This window comes from Talpa occidentalis, unplaced genomic scaffold, assembly GCF_014898055.3.
Source record: "Talpa occidentalis isolate TD23 unplaced genomic scaffold, MPIMG_talOcc4v2.1 talOcc4.5, whole genome shotgun sequence".
Taxonomy (NCBI): Eukaryota; Metazoa; Chordata; class Mammalia; order Eulipotyphla; family Talpidae; genus Talpa; species Talpa occidentalis.
Window position 1 is genome coordinate 33,653,376 of NW_023604861.1, and position 17,049 is coordinate 33,670,424.

General features: G+C 36.8%; 1 protein-coding gene across 2 annotated transcripts in view; it reads left to right on the top strand.

Annotated features, from left to right (window-relative positions):
• The window catches only part of LOC129146917 (uncharacterized), a 163,837-nt gene that overhangs the window by 111,231 nt on the left and 35,557 nt on the right, over positions 1-17,049 (top strand). For both annotated transcript variants that reach the window (XR_008554289.1, XR_008554287.1), the window contains exon 3: positions 6,988-7,097. The gene's annotated coding sequence lies outside the window, so the exon portion shown is untranslated. The remainder of the gene's footprint in view (positions 1-6,987; positions 7,098-17,049) is intronic.

Sequence of the window (17,049 nt, forward strand, 5' to 3'; positions counted from 1 at the left end):
GCCAGTTGTGAGATGTGTTAGAATTATCTGATACTTTTAAATATTAAAGCATCCATCATATGAATATTTCAATGAATAATTACTCTTGAAATGAATGAAAAATAGAAAGCCTCAAAGAAATTGAAGATGTAAAAAAGAATCAAATGGAATCTTCAGAACTGCAAACTATAATCATCAAAATAAAGTAGGCACAAATGCAGAATGGAGGAGACAGGGAAAAGATAAAGTGTACTAGAAAACAGAATAGAAATGACCCAATTTGAACAACAGAAAACAGATTAAACAATAAAATGAACAGAAAGCCTGAGGGACGATAACAAAAGATCTAACATTTGTGTCTGCTAAATCCTGAAGGAGAAGAAAGGGCAGGGGGAGAAATAGATGAAAGTAAAGAAAGTATTCAAAGAAATAATGATTGAAAATTACCTATATTTGGCAGAGACATAAACTCCTGATTCAAGAAACTAGGCAAAATCCAAATAAAACCCGGGGAAATCCATGACAAAATCATTAAATGTGAAAATTGTAAAAACAAAGACAAAAACTTGAAAGCTGCAGGATAAAAATGAGAGTGGTGGGGGGTGTAATTTAAATGGCAGTAGAAATTGCTTATCAAGAATCATGAAGAATGTAGACTTCAAAAATACATTGAATTGAATGAAAACAAAAATACAGCATACCAAGATTTGTGTGACACAGCTAATACAGTGCTGAGAGGGAAATTTATAACACCAAAAGTTAATAAAGAAGAACATTCTCAAATCAATAATATAATTTACCACTTCAAGAATCTGGAAAAAAGGAGTAAAAGAAACCCAAAGCAGGTAGAAAGAAGAAAACAATAAAGGAAAAAGTCAATGCAATTTAAAATAAAACTGTAGAGGAACTCAAAAGATCCAAGAGCTGCTGTTTTGGAAATATCAGTAACATTGACAAACCTCTCGTATTATTGATCAAGAAAAAGAAAAGAAAATTACCAATAGCAGTAATGAAAGAGAAACTATCATTAAAAACTCTACAGATAGCTAAGATAATAAAGAACTACTAAAAACAGCTCTGTATACATAAATTTGACAGCATTGAGGAAATGAACCGATTCTTCAAACACAAATTGCCACTATTCACTCAATATGAAAGATAATTGAATAGCTGTATAACTATTAAGGAAATTAAAATCATGATTTTTAAAACTACCAAAAAAGAACAGATGATTCTACTGGAGAATTCTACCAAATGTTTAAAGAAGAATTAATAGCAATTCTGCACATAATCTCTTCCAGAAAATAAAGAGCAAGGGACAGTTCCTAATTCATTTTAGAAAACTAATATTATTTTGATACCAAAACAAGACAGTATAAAATAAGAAAACTGAAGATCAACATCCCTCATAAATATTTAGGTGAAAAATCATTAACAAAATATTAGGAAATATAATTCAGTCCAGAGTCATAGATTCATTCAAAGACTGAGACCAAACCATTGGACTCTAGAATGCTGGCTCTCCTTACACACACATCACCACATTAGTAAGATCTATTTATAGCAGTCCCTTTTACCTGGTTGCCAAGAAAAAATTAGGGGGCCTCCCTGGTGGCACAGGCAGTTGAGTTCAGTGCTGTGAAGCTGACTGCAGCTTCTGCAGCATGGGTTTGATCCCTGCGGGCCATGGAGATACCTGCATGGTGGGGCAGACCTTTCCTGTCACCCGTTGCTCCCCCCAGCAATGTATTTCAGTCAGTCTGCCTGTTCTGTTCTCTGCTCTGTCACTGGTGAATCCTCTTACCCTCCTGCACATCTGGCCTGTACCCCAGTTCTTGTATAAATAAAATAAATCTTAAAAAAATTAAAGGCATATCAAAGAGCAAAACACAATTAATTTGAAGAGACAATTTGAAATATCAGAAACAGCCATGGTGGGGTTTTAGAATTGAGACTGGGAATTAAAAGTAATTATGATTAATATACTAAGGACTTTAATGGGTAAGGTAAACAGCATCTAAGGACAGATGGGCAATGCACAAACAAATAGAAATCCTAAGAAAGAATAAAAAAAATATTGTAGAGACAAAAAACAAAAAACAAAGCCTTTAGTGGGCTTACTACTAGACTGGACATAACCAAGGGAAGAATCTCTGAGCCTGAGATTATCTCAGTTTAAACCTCAAAAACAGAAAAAAACAGAGGCAGGGTGGGGGGGAGAATAGAATGTCCAAAGATGGTGGGACAATTTCAAAAGATTTAACATATATTAGTGGGAATGCCAGAGGGAAAAAAGAAAGGAACAACAACAGCAAAAATACTTGAAACAATAGTGACTGAGTGTTTCTCCCGAATTAATGTTAGATACCAAACCACAGAACTAGGAACTAAAAAGAACAGCAAGCTGGAAAAGTGGCCAGGGTGGGAGGAACCCTACACCTAGACACATTACAGGATATCAGAAAGAAATCCCAAAAGAAGGCAGGAGCAGCAAGGTGGAAAGGGAAAAGCACCTTACATGTAGAGGAACAAAGAAAAATTACACTCAGTCCCTTCAGAAGCTATGAGAGCCAGAAGAGAGTGAATGAAATATTTAAGGTTTTGAGAGAAAATAAATTCTGCACCCTAAAAATTATCCTTCAAAGGTGAAGGAGGAATCAAATCTTTCTCAGACAAACAAAACTTGTGAGAATTTTGTTACAAGTATACAAGAAATGTTAAAAGAAGTTCCTTGGGAAGAAGGAAAGTAATATAGGTCAGAAACTCAGATTTACATAAAGGAAATGCATCAAAGAAGGAATAAGTGAAGGAAAATTTGTTTCATTTTAAAATTTTTTCTATTAATCTGACAGATAATTTGGTCCAAAATAATACCAGCAATAGATTTGATTGTGTATCCTTATATATATTCATATTCATATATATACTTAATATTGCTAGAAATGAATGAGTGACAGTGAGAATATAAGGGATATGAGGGAGGAATTGGAATTTTATTATTAGAAGACACCCACACTACCCATGAGGTGGTATAATTTCTTTGAAAATGGACTCAAATTAGCTGTAAATGTATATTGTAAACTGTATGACAACCACTAAAGTTTTTTAGAAAGTATAACCAATATACTAAGAAAGGAGAGAAGAAACAGTCCTATAAAATGCTCAATTAAGTCACAAAGTGCAGAACAAGAGTGGAAGACAAAAATAGTAAGAAAAAAAGAACAAATAGAAAATTGTAACAAACATGGCAGATAGTAATTCAACTGTATCAATAATCACTTTGAATATCAATGGTCTAAATGTGCTAATTAAGACAGAGATTGTCAGAGTGGATCAAAAAATAAGACCTAACAATACATTGTCTATGAGAAACCTACTTTAAATATAAAGACATGTATAGATTAAAAGTAAATGGATGGAGGAAAACACCATGCAAACATTAATCAAAGTAGGACTGCTCTGTTAATTTCAGACAGAGCAACCTTCAAAACAAGAAACATTATCAGGGATAAAGAACTTACAGGATGGTAAATTCAGTTCTCTTAGAAAAGAAAGAGAAGATACTGTGTATTCATGAAAAGTTGAGTGGAAATAATCAGCAGATAAACAACCCTTCAGGATTATAAATAGGACAGAAAAAAAGTAGAGGTGTTGGGAGATAAAAATAAAAAAAGAAACTCTATATGTGCGTGTGTATAAATACAAAGATAGTTGACCCAAAAGAAAAATAGATGAAATGTTGTGTGTGTGTGTGGGGGGGGGGGAGTTGGGAGATTAAAAAAAAAGAGATGAATAAGCATATTAATTAGAATAGGCTAAATCCTATTAAAAAAATCAACCCCCAAATTCCAGTGTTTTGACTAAGTTTTATCACTTACACATCACTTGAACAGCAACTTTTGTAATTATCACTCCTCCAAACATTAAAGATCTCCTTTTCTAGATCCCAGAGTCATTTCCATTCAAGCAGAAGGTGAGAAGCGTGCAGTGGGATTTCTGAAAGACCGAGAAGGGGTTTCATCACTTTTGCTCATATTCCTTTGACTTAATTTCAGTAACTTGGCTACAACTAACTGCAAAAGGGACTGAGAAATGTCATCTACCACAATTTTTAAGAGTTAAACATTTTTTCAAAAAATAATTAAAAAAATAAAAGCATAAAATCACTGGCATTAGGCATTAGAACTGGCAACCAAGTTGGGGTATATAGATATATCTTTTTTGCTTTAGTGGTGGAGTTTTGTTTTGTTTTTTTCTGAGTGTACCAGAATGTAGGCCTATTGAAATGTAGATAAAGAACAGACCCCAAAATGCTTAAAGTGGGCTAATATTTTATTCAAAATACATATAAATGGCTTTTCACCAGATTCCTACAAAAATAATGACATTAATAGATAGTAGACTGTTTTATAAAGTCTAAGCATTAAAATATATTAACCTAGATGGATTTACTTCCTCTTAAAATTAGTCTATAAACTTGTATATAAAATAACCATTTCTGAATGCTTAATTGATATCTAATAATATTCTGTAGAATTTAGGGAATTAATCTAATTAATTTTGCTAAGCTGACAACAAAAAGCACAAAAAATAACTTAAGAAATGCAGACCATATAACAGATGACTGTTCTTATTACCTCTGGAAATAATTCCCAGGGAAGATAAAACATTCATCATACTGTTGTAAAATGAATGAAAGCTGCAATTTAAAATTCCAAATCCTGATAACATAACTGTACAGGAGGGGAAAGTGAAATTTATAAGGAACAATTACAAAAATTATAAATACTTAGGTTTTCTAAAATTATTTCATAATGTATTTGATCACTGAGCTATTAAGATTTTTCTCTCATAAAATTATAATAAATTCTAGGCGGTCTGAAAATCCTATCAGCAGGAAGCATGTGTCTTTTTTAAATGCAAGGTGGCTTTAAAATGAGCAATTCCCAATTATTAACCTTAAAACATCTCAACAGACAGAAATAGAGATAAATGCTTTGTTTTTCTGGAACTTCACACTAGGCATTTTCATTCTCTCCTCTTTCCTTCATAGGAAGCAATTAAATCTTTGCATAGAAGATTTACAAGTCTTTGGAAAAGCAAAATCATTAGCACAAAATAGTGTGGCCATTTGAAATGAGTATCAGGGTAGGTAATAACAATTGAACTTTGAGTTATTAAAGCAATAAATTTTTTAATCAATTTGGGAAGTATGATGAGTATCTGAAATCTTTACTTGGTATTAAATGATTTTTCTCTCCTAAGACAAGCATTCTCAGACTGACCTCATAAGTTCTTTCAAGACCTAACCCAATTACAATTTTTTTCCTTAGACTTCTGCAAGCAATAAAGTACTTTTAAAAGCCAGTAGTGTATTTGTTTTATTTTGTAGATTTCTTGTGGAACTTAGCTGCCATGTACATCTTAAGATATTTACAAAATATACTTTTCCTTTTTAACCTGATTGGTATCTAGAGTAGCTAGAAGCAGTAGTACCATGATTTATTACTCTAGGTAGACTTAAGGTTAATATATAATGATGTTTGGCAGGTCATAGTTGATATGATCAAGTTGTGAGTCCCATCACCAAAAGAATGAAGTGGGGTGCTTAACAGGTCCAGTTTGAAAGTAAACATACGTGAGCTTCTAAATAGGATCCAAGAAATCAAGTTTGGTTATTTGTTTCAAATCTTCTGGGAAACTCTTTTAGCTTAAGAGATTGCAAACATCATTAAAAAAAAAATCTTTCAGTTGTTGAACAGCTGAATGCTGATGAATGTGCACCTGAAGTGCTCACACCAGCAGATTTGCTGGCTATGTTGCTGTTTGGGGGATTCAGCACAATCCTGTATACTCATGACCCAACCAAGTCCAAGGACAGACTGCAGCCCTAAAATATGGACAGGAAAAGACAGTTCAAAAAGGTACAGGTGTGCACCAAGACCAATTCAAGAATGCCCCCAAATTTCTAAGGATGGGGGGCATCCTTAAATTGTATTAACCAATTACTTGGTGGTTACTTTTTTTTTTTTAAAGATTTATTTATTTATACAAGAACCGGGGTACAGGCCAGATGCGCAGGAGGGTGAGAGGATTCACCAGAGACAGAGTGGGGAATAGAAAAGGCAGACTGATGAAATACACTGCTGAGGGGAGCAGTGGGTGAGACAGGAGAGGTCTGTGGGACCCTTGTCAGCCGGCTGGGATGGAACCGGCACTTCAGAGGCTGCGGACAGCTTCACAGCGCTCACAGCGCTGTGCTCAACCGCCTGCCTGTGCCACCAGGGCAGGCCAACTTGGTGGTTACTTTTAACACACAAAAATTCTTACAATACTGCCTCTATTCTTGACCTACTATGGACCTAATATTGTGAGAGTATTAAGAGGTGAGGCCTTTCAGAGGTGCTTAGATCATGAGGGTGAAGTCCTTACGTTTGGGTTTCATACTGTATAAAACAAATGACACTAAACTCCCAACCACTTCCACTGTCTGAGGACACAGTGAGAAGGGATGGGCTATGAACCGGAAAGAGAACCTTCACCAGAATGTGAGCATGCTGGTACCTTGGTCTTGGGCATTCTAGTCTTCAGAACAGAAACAACTTGTTTATAAGCCACCCAGTCTGATGATATTTTGTGATAGTAATAGGATCTTATATCTCTTACCAGAAAAACTGATGCAGCTGTCAAACTCCTTCAGTCATTCTTCCTAAAGATCTAATCTTCTTTAAGAGATACTCATGCTAATTTCTAATATGGTCACCACCTTCGTACTTAAGTGAGTTTGGCCCATGTGGGAGATTGTTTGCAAAAATAACTGCTCCTTTTGTAATGTGAGTTTGTACTTCTCTCATTAACAGGCGAAGTCTATCTCCCCACCACTTGTACCTGGACTGTCTTTGTGATATGTTGAGCAATAGTAGCAAAAATAATGGTGCGTCAGGTTAGAATCTAGGCCTCATGAGACCTTGACATGCTTTTGTTCTTACTCTCTTGTACCCCTTCCAGGAAAGGAGAAGAACCACTCTAGCCAGCTGGAGCATAAGAGAGAACGTGGAGAGAGAAGCTGAGACACTTTAGCCACCCTCCAACCAACAACCAGCCAGTGAACCTTACATGTAAGTGGATTATTCTAAAACCATCCAGTCCCCAGCTGACTTTCTAGCTGACTGCAGCCCAGTTGCCAGCAAGTCCAATTAGATCCACCCTGCCTGCCCCCCATCAGCAGAACTATCAAACCAACTTGGGCAAACCAAACCTGGGCAACCGAAGGGGCAAAAAACCTTTTTTTTTTTTTTAAATTAGAAAGGTGAGATGTTATATAGAAATAACTTATGAATATAGTCCCCATACAATCAATGCTTATTCCACTGCTGTTTATATCTATACATTGTTCTTCCCAGAATGCCTTCTTCTCCTCCCTCTACCTTCATCTATCCAAACACTTATAAGTCCCAAGTCAAGTGCTATTGCACAAAGACTTCTTTGACTACTTCAACCTATGTAAACCTATATCTCGCTGGTATAGTAAAAAAATGTTTAATTTTATCTGTCATTTCACATGCATTCTACATTTATCTATACATGCCCAGAGTTACCTAACACACAGCTAGCTCATCTTGGATGCTTACTAACAACTTGCAAGCTAACAAACATTATATTCTCTCTACCCATGCAACCTGTGGGCTGGTTTAGGCGTCAGTACCCACTCCCTCAACTAACTATGTCTTGGAACTGATTAATGGGTGCAAAAATTTCCCAGTTGAAGATCTTTATAAAGAGAATTGATGGTTATATAAATACAGTTTACTTAAACCATCAATTTCTCTTAAATAGAAGAACTGTGTTGATAGATTTTTCATATATATACAAAGCTTAAGAGAATTCCCTCTTTGTAAGGGCTATCAGTTTTTGTTTCTGTTTATTAAGGATGCACTTCATATTCATTTTACTTGACACTACAGGAAATTGTGCATGCCTCAGGCTACATAATTCTGAGCTTATTTCTGAGGTGTTTTGTCTATTATTTCAAACTGTCATAAGGTCGGTTGACTCTTAACATGCATCAGGTAAAATAAGAAATATGTATATACATACTAATTCAAATACCATGATAAATTCTGATAGTCAGTATCATCCATAACCACCTCATGTACTAACATCACTTTTTTTCAGAATATATGATACAAAAGATACTCTAAGAATTGTAGCAATGGAGTTTTGGTGTTTAAAAATTATAGCATATTTATTACTTTGGTTTCTTTCAACATCTCAGTACAACTCCAACAATTAGACTGAGTAATATAACTATTTAAAAATTAATTTATTTAAGTCTAGTTTTTAGTTTACTGGTTTTTCCTTATAAATCAAGGAATACATTATAATTTCTAAAAAAATTGTCTTCACTGAAAAGTATTTTAAGATTAGTATTAAATAATGATATTAGTGAATATGATATATGGATCATTTAAGCAAATTTAAGCCAATTTACAATTTTGTTCATGAAGAAATAGTTAACTGTTAGAAGTGGTACTGGTTAGAAGAAAGAAGACTAGCTTTTCCTTATTTAAAGGCAACCATTTACTTCCTATTTGCTATATGCTAGGTACCTTATAGAACTTTAGCTTTATGATCTGATTTAATCTTAGCAATAATTCAATGAAATAGGTATTAGAATTAACCTCATTGTTTGCAAATGAAGAAATGGAGGTTCTGAGAAGTAACTTGTCTACAATCACGTAGACAGTGAGCCCTATTTTTAGTATTATGTGCTTTTCAAGTTGCTCTTGTTTTCAGAAAGTCCAGGTCTCTCTCTATGCTTACTCTTGAGATCATCCTAATAGCAGAGCTTCTTCCCGCTTTTATACCCTATCGCCTTAACCTAGTTAGCCCTCTGTGCACAGCCAATGTGAGGAATGGGCTATGGCCAGGCACCACTTCATGATTAGCTGTCACTGTAATGCTTGTGTCTTGATTTGAAAGTCAGTTCAGCTCATTAGTGCTACACTACTAGAAATTTGAGGGTTAAATCTCTGAAAATATTTATATTTTTTAAAGAAGATAAACAAAAAGGGATTGCTTAAATTAAATGAAGCAGTGATTAGTGGTAAAATTTTAGGCAGCCTCAGGGATGTATAATGCAATCTGTAAGTTCTCAGCGTTGGTAGCTGGCACATTATAATCACCTATGGAGCCTAAAAAATTCCTTACCCGGTTATCTGTTTAGGCCTGCTTCAAGGGTTTTGTGTGTTGCATACTGAGTACCAGTGTGTTTTACAAAAGCTTCAAATTAACAATAATGGTTAACCAGTTTAGAAAATCAATAGCATGGATTAGGAAATCACAAAATACCCACATACCTAAAAAACTAGGTTTGGCTTGATTTTCCTCAGACAGTATTTTATTCTGTGGCATTGAGTTTGCTCTTCAAATGAAACAATCTTCTTACCAACATTCTAGTAGGTGCATTTTGAAGATTAAAAAAAAAAATATCTATGACATTGCTAGAAGACAACATGTGAAGAAATGTTTGTAACTTTAAAGTGTGAAATAAGACCCAGAAGCCAAAACAAAGTAACTAAATTGATACATTGAACAACAAAATGATCAATTATTTTTGCCAAAATCACCATAAGGTCAAAAGAAAAACCTCCAACTGAGAAAAACAATTTGCCCCATGTTGACAAATCTATGATTTTTTTGGTTTAAATACAAGGGGCCTGAAGTGCCGTAAGGAATGGGAATAGCAAGACCCTAGTGCCAATGAGCAAACAGAGCAATCAAGCCTTAGTTTTGAAATACCAGCCTCCGTTAGAAAGAATGGAGTTTCTAATGGAGTTTCAATTAGAAAACTACAGGTTCTCCAGAGCAGCAAAAGGACAAGCCTGGAATATATTGTGCCAAATAGTATGGAAAAGCTAAAAGAGTAGTGAGACTGTGTCAAGAAGATGCAGGGGCCAACTTTAAGACAAGCGCGGGAAGCGCATGGGGGACTGGTGAAGGTACATGGGTGAATTGTCGGTGGGAATTCTATGGGGACTACACCTGAGATAAGAAAGCAAGAACGGGCCTCCCCCGTGGCGCAGCAGTTGAGCGCTGGCTTGTGAAGCTGCCCGCAGCCTCTGCAGCGCCAGTTAGATCCCGGCCACAGGGCGAGGGTACCACATGGCGCGCAGACCTCTCCTGCCACCCACTGCTCCCCTCAGCAGTGTACTTAGTCCGTCTGCCTGTTCCGCTCCCTGCTCTGGCTCTGGTGAATTCTCTCACCCTCCTGCGCTTCTAAATGTACCCAATGCTTGTATAAATAAATAAATAAATCTTAAAAAAAAAAGCAATGTGAAAAAATGAACAATGATGGAAAAATAGATATAAATAAATAAATTTTTTTTTTTTTTAAATATTAAATTTTATTTTTATATTCCCCCATACAATTGCAAACGCCCCATTCTGACCCCAATCCTTCCCCTCCCGCCCCCCACCCCCAAAAAGTGTCTCTGGTTCATAGTTTTTTGTTGATTTTGATTTTCACTTTCTTATATTCATTTTCCTGGTCCCTTATTTAAGTTTTCTAGATTCCTGCTATGAGTGAGACCCTCCGGTATTTATCTTTTTCTTTTTGGCTTATTTCGCTGAGCATGATCCCTTCCAGTGCCATCCATGTTGCTGCAAATTGCATGTGTTTATCTTTTTTGAATGCTGAGTAATATTCCATGGTATATATGTACCACATCTTCTTGATCCAGTCATCTATTTTTGGGCATTTGGGTTGTTTCCAAAGCTTAGCTATTGTAAACAGTGCTGCTATAAACATAGGAGTGCAGGTGCTCTTTGGAATTGATGTTTCTGTGTCCTTTGGGTAAATACCTAGGAGTGGAATTGCTGGATCATATGGAAGCTCTATGTTTAGTAGGTCCAGAAATCTCCACACAGCTCTCCATAGTGGTTGGACCAGTTTGCACTCCCACCAACAGTGCAGAAGAGTTCCTTTTTCTCCACATCCTCGCCAACATTTGTTGTTGCTAGTTTTTTTAATATGTGCCATTCTCACTGGTGTGAGATGGTATCTCATGGTAGTTTTGATTTGCATTTCCCTGATGACAAGTGATGTTGAACATTTTTTCATATGTCTGTTGGCCATTTGCATTTCCTCTTCAGAGAAGTTTCTTTTTAGCTCTTCTGCCCATTTTTTGACTGGATTATTTTCTTTGTTGTTGCTGAGTCTCATCAGCTCTTTGCAGATTTTTGTGATCAGTAAATAAATTATTTTTAAAAAAGAGGATCACACTGGTTGAAGGTGGGACAAATTGAGAATCAAAATAAATATAGTAACATATGATAATCTACTTAATAAAATAAAAATCCATGAATTCATATTGTTATAAATACATTGAAAGTTAAATGAGGAGTAAAGAGATAAATCAAAATCACATTCCATTTGATAGGATGCAGTGAGAACACAGCATACAGCCTCTCTCTTGTGATATTCTGACAAAAAATGCGTAACTTGAATCTAATCATGGGAAAACAAATTGGAGGACATTCTGTTAAAAACATGAAAACAAAAACTGGCCTGAAAACTTTATACGTGTTAAGACAATGAGAAAAGAAAGTCTTGAGGAATATTCTCCATTGAAGGAAGCTAAAGGTACATAACAACTAACTGTAACATTTGGTTCCAAATCAGATCTTTTTTCTATTAAGGACATCACTGGCACAGTTGGCAAAACCTGAATGGGGTCTGAGAATCAGATGGTAGTAAAATATCAATTTTGATTTCTTGGCTTCAGTGCTTATCCTGTTGATATAATGAATATGCCTTTTAACAAATGTATTTGGGGAAGGTGGGAAAAAACCCCAAACCTTTATACAGCACCTACAATTTTATGGTAAGCTTGAAATTTCTTTAGAAATGTTTCAATGTGCTGGAATTTATTAGGAAAGCTCAATGAGGTAGAGGGGTATAGTCTAATTTTTTCCCTGAAGAAAATAAGAATAATAACCTTCAAATATTATATATGACAAACAATATGAGAATTTGCTAGGTATCAAAAATCCGACCTTGAGGTTCCAACCATTCATCTCGCCTTACCTTCTGATATTTAGGACTGCTGAGAGTAGAAAGACTTCTTGTAAAGGAAATAACTTTTATTTCTTCCTCAAAATTCAGTGGAAGAAGAAAGGACTCTTTTAAGAGAAAGATATGTAAATAAAGCTGAAAATGCTTCAGTAGTTCTCTAGCAAATATGAACATCTAACTACAGTTAAAATTCTTTTTTCAAACCCCTAGAAATCTGACTATAGAATTGAGGCTACCAGAGGTGGAGGTTGGGGTGCAAAGGAAGGAGGGGGCCCAGTGGACATGGTGGAGGGGACTATGGGAGACTTGGTGTGGACATTGTGTGGTGACATACATCTGAAGAGGTGTGCACCTCTATCCCTGAATCATTTATAGTGTTGTAAACCAATGTTATTACCTAAATAAATTATTTTCAAATACAGGAATTTATAAAGTTTCAACAAATATTTCACAGCTGTGGATTTTTCAGAAGTACACTGTTATTTTTAGAAGGGTACCTCCTCTCAGAGATAAGAAAGGTAGGCTGTTCATTGAATTAGACCTTAACCAGACCTCTGGAGCTCATCTAACCCAAATACCTCCTGCTGGATTATAACTCTATCCCTTTTGTTCTTCCCTGGTGGTGGAGAGAGCGAATGGAAGTCATCCTCTTATCCTGTGAGCGCAAGGGTCTGCCGATAGAGAGGTTGCCCGCTATGCAGGCTGCAGTCATGCTGATTCCCAGCAGATCTCCAGTGCATGTCTATGTTGATGTTTTGTGGTTCACAAACTCCACAGGCAGCGAGCTCTTTAGGATAGCCATGCTTAAATTCCAGCTGGTGCTGTTCATTCTCCTGAATTGTGTCGCTTGTGGGCCAAACAATGCAAAAGGGCAGAAAGTTCCTTTCATTATACTCTGAGGAGACCGGCCAGAGAAACAATGTCATGTTTCACCCCTTCCCAGAGTATAATCATCTTTCCAGTAAGATTGCTTCTTGCATTTTCTTGCCCAGCTTCTTTTTCTAGACTTCATCTACACTGGAGAAAGAACATTCAGCCAATCTTATGCTTCTCCTTCCTTTGCATCCTCCTAGAAGATGCATTAACCAGTCATCAACTATATTGATGGAAGTTTGCCTTCATTTTTTGCTGTTGTCTGATATAAGAGGCCCCAGAGTGGAGAGCACCATGGGTTGGAAAGCCCAAGAAAAAGTTAATGCTAAAATTAGGGCCTCCCCGGTGGCGCAGCAGTTGAGCGCTGGGTTGTGAAGCTGCCCACAGCCTCTGCAGTGCCGGTTCGATCCCGGGCTGCTCCCCGGCCACCTGAGGAGGGTCCCACATGGCGCGCAGACCTTCCTGCCGCCCGCTGCTCCCCTCAGCATTGTACTTCGGTCCTTCTGCCTGCTCTGCTCCCCGCTCTGGCTCTGGTGAATTCTCTCACCCTCCCACGCTTCTGACTGTACCCAGTGCTTGTATAAATAAATAAATAAATAAATAAATCTTAAAAAAAAAAAAAAAAAGTTAATACTGAAATTAGAGAAATCACCAGGGAAGTCTGTCCCTGGGAAATCTGAATTCAATGTCTAATACCTGAAATAAACCACAGGAAATCAATGAATCTTCATAAAACCACAGACTGAGAAAATACTTTATAGTCATTTGTTCCAGCTGGATCCTCTTCACTATGAATATTCACAGAAATTCTTGAATTTTTATTTATAAAAACTTAACTACTTTCCTCCTTAAATCCAGTCTGTGCAGTATGACTTGGCCCCTATAATTTATTAAATTATTAATAAAGCCCTCTGCCTGGATATTATTATTATTATATTATTATTATTATTTAAGCTTCCCAAATTCCCTTTTAATTAGGAACTATTACTTTCTGCATTTCTCCAGTAATAAAACTGATTCTTATAGAGGTGAAGTGATTTATCCAGGGCTACAGAGCAGAATTTGAAGCCAGAACTATCTGATTCTAACAAATTATTTTAGTAATCTCATTTTTGAAATATAATTGTACTGTTTTATGTATACAAAATATGATATGTAATGTATTTATAATGTTCTGGTTTATCTACTGCATAATAAGCCACTTGACCTAAAACAGTGATTTATTATTATTCCTCATGGTTCTGAGGATAGACTGAGCCTCAGCAGGGCAGTCCTTATTGGAGGTTTCTCACATAGTTGACAGTCAAGTGGTGACTGAGGCTGGAGCATCTGCAGCCCCAGCTGTGCTGGAACTCATGATGATGTCTTTATATATGTAATCTGGTGCTTCAGTTGGAGTAGCTTGATGAGATCGCTCCCTGTTTTCATGCAGCTTTTCATGTGTGTTGGGTTTCCTCACACTATGGTGGTCCTGGGGTAGTTGGGCTTCCTGCATGGTAGCTTGCTTCTCCAGTGTGTGTTCTTCAAAAGATGAGGCAGATACAAGGCTTCATATGACTTAAGCTTAAAAGTCACACAGCTGGGCCTCCCTGGTGCCATAGTTTGTTGAGCACAGCACTGTGAAGCTGTCCATAGCCTCTGCAGTGCCATTTTGATCCCTGCCAGCCGTGGAGATACACACATGGCAAAACAGATCTCTCCTGTCTCGCCCACTGCTCCCCTCAGTAGTGTATTTCAGTAGGTCTGCTTGTTCTGTTCCCCACTCTCTCTCTGGTGAATCCTCTCACCCTCCCACACATCTGGCCTGTACCCCGGTTCATGTATAAAAATAAAATTAAGAAAAAATCTTTTGGGCCTCCCCAGTGGCGCAGCGGGTTGAGCACAGTGCTGTGAAGCTGTCCGCAGCCTCTGCAGTGTAGGTTTGATTCCCAGCCAGCCAGGGAGATTCCCACATGGTGGGGCAGACCTCTCCTGACTTGCCCACTGCTCCCTCAGCAGTGTATTTCAGCCCTTCTGCCTTCAGTCCTGCTCCCTGCTCTGTCTCTGGTAAATCCTCTCACCCTGCCGCACCTCTAGCTTGTACCCCAGTGCTTGTATACATAAATAAATCTTTAAAAAAAATCACACAGCTCACTTCTGCATCCTCTTGATTCTATCCCCCAAGTTCAATGTGGGAGGGGATTTAAGAGCCTGAATAGATGAGCATGATGAGAAAGTCTCATTGTAGACTGGTTATTACTTATCGTTTACACTGTATGATAAAAACACCAACAAACATTAACCCACCATTCAACAAATATTACCAATACCATTGAATCTATTCATCTGTTTCTTTTTGGCCTATTCTCTTGCCTTCTGAAAGTGGTAAATGCTATCCTGAAATCTGTTGCATTGTTGAAAAACAGTATTTGTATAGACTGTTTAATATTGCTCACATTAGAACTCTTTTTGAATGGTCTCATATGATATGTAGTCTTCCATTATTTGCTTTTATAACTGTCAAAATTGTATTTGTAAGATTCACCTCTATTCAGTTGTATTAGACTTAACTCAATCACTTTCGCTGTTATAGGATAGTCTGTTGTTGAAAGATACCACAGTTTATCTCCTGTTAATGGATATCTGGGATATTACTGTTCTTTGCTGTGGACATCATAGCTATAAACATCCTTGTACTTGTCTCCTGAGATATGTATGTTAGAATGTTCTTTAATCATATATCCAAGAGGGGATTCTGAGTCAGTGGTCACGAGGAATATAGTCTTAATTGTCTCCTGTCCCCAGGCTTGCACCCCTCAAGTTCATTCTCTATACTCTTAGTGGTCTTTATGATAACAAATCCTTGTTATTCCTTTACTTCGGGACCTTCAGTGGCTCCCCACTGACTATAATAGTTCTTACACTTCTATGTACATTGGAAGCACCTTGAGGGGCTTGTCAAAAACACAAGTGTTGTGATCCTTCCACTGAAGATTCCGATGCTATTACTAAGGGCAGACAAGTGTAAGTAAACAAGTTCCCCCAACAATAATATCAAAATTTGAAAATCACTGGATTCACGATGAAGTCCCAACTTCTTACTATTATGTAAAAACCACTCGACAATCTGTTTCCTGCCTATAATTCCAGCTTTCTCTTTTGCCTTCTCCCTCTTGTCAAGTACCCTTAAAGCCAACAAGACCAAAGGACTTGAAATTTCTGAAATTCCTCCAACTTCACCCACCCCCATCCCATCTATTTGTTATTGTTGCACCTGTACCTCCTTATTATGATTACTTTTTGTGATTGGTATCAGGGAAAAGAACAAAAAAGTCAAGGAAGCTTTCCTATTACCAAGGTATCTCTAACATTTCATATAGTGTCTAAATACTTAAGGAATGTTTGTCAAATTTACTGATTTTCCTGAACTCACAAAACCAGCTAATGGCATCTCTGAGACAGGAGTCCAGAGTTCCTTCATTTCTAGTGCAGTTGTATTTCTACACCATGCAGTCCATCTAAATGACTAAATATCATACTACCATAGCGTTCCTACTATTTGGGTTCAAATAGTTCCCCATCTTTTAGGAAAGGAGTAAAAATTCACTCCTGAGGAATTATATGGAAAAGAATGTAGGAATATATATATAAATCCTTTTCCTTACTTCCCCAAAGTACCTAATTATGATTTTCCAAAGCAAAGTTCTGCTTATTTGGGTCCATTCACTTGTGTGGGTCCATTTCACTATATTGAAAAAGTATAGTTGTTTTTAGGGGAGAAGTACTAATTTTATCAGTTATCTTGTTCTTATTTATTATAACTTCATTTACTTTCACTTACAAGCCTTTTTCTGTATCTTTATCATTTCCATTGTTTTAATAATACCCCAGGCAGAGCAGGTGACATCTACATAAAACTACCCATTCTTACAGTGTATTTCAGGGATATATTTCTTGGAGAGTCCCCCATAGAGTAGAATGTGAATGGAGTTGTTAACCGTTGTTGTTGATTTGACTTCTAGCTTTAGAATTCTCTCCAAATGTTCTCTCAACTAGACTTCTTGACTCTTTTATAATTTAGTGTTTTTATGCTTCTGACTTTCTGTTCTTTGTAGAAAAGTGACACTGTCTAGAAAACGTCA